General features: G+C 43.7%; 1 non-coding gene across 1 annotated transcript; it reads right to left on the bottom strand.

Annotated features, from left to right (window-relative positions):
* Positions 1-148: 148 nt before the first annotated feature.
* LOC129114484 (5S ribosomal RNA) lies at positions 149-267 on the bottom strand. The gene has a single exon (XR_008532505.1). It is a non-coding gene; the product is annotated as a 5S ribosomal RNA (ribosomal RNA).
* Positions 268-663: the final 396 nt, after the last annotated feature.

The following is a 663-nucleotide window of genomic DNA, read 5'->3' on the forward strand; positions in this document are numbered from 1 at the left end:
GAGCTTAGGAATGATGAAAGCCATCATTTAACTGGATTTGTGTCATTTCTATACCGGCAAGTCATGATCTAGCTATTTCCTTCCCACCCTGTCGGTGTCCACTGAAAAAGCAGCAGCGCCCTCTGCTTTTTGTAAAGAGGAGTGAAAAAGTTTACAGCACCTGGTATTCCCAGGCGGTCTCCCATCCAAGTACTGACCAGGCCCGACCCTGCTTAGCTTCCGAGATCAGACGAGATCGGGCGTGTTCAGGGTGGTATGGCCGTAAGCAAATATTGTGCCTACCAAAGGGCCTTTTAAAGATACTATATCACCACGCTTTGCTCTTTCGTCTATACAGGGAGCGCCTGCAGATTTCCAGACACACTCACAGCTTTTAAATGTCAAATCAGAATGTACAAAGTGGCTATAAGGATCACAAATGTAGTGCAGTAAAAAGATTAATATTTACTGTTGAAATGTAGAATACGTTAGCATGAAATTGAAAAGAAAATGATCGATGAGCTTAGGAATGATGAAAGCCATCATTTAACTGGATTTGTGTCATTTCTATACCGGCAAGTCATGATCTAGCTATTTCCTTCCCACCCTGTCGGTGTCCACTGAAAAAGCAGCAGCGCCCTCTGCTTTTTGTAAAGAGGAGTGAAAAAAGCTTACAGCACCTGG

This window comes from Anoplopoma fimbria, unplaced genomic scaffold (genome assembly GCF_027596085.1).
Source record: "Anoplopoma fimbria isolate UVic2021 breed Golden Eagle Sablefish unplaced genomic scaffold, Afim_UVic_2022 Un_contig_4372_pilon_pilon, whole genome shotgun sequence".
NCBI lineage: Eukaryota > Metazoa > Chordata > Actinopteri > Perciformes > Anoplopomatidae > Anoplopoma > Anoplopoma fimbria.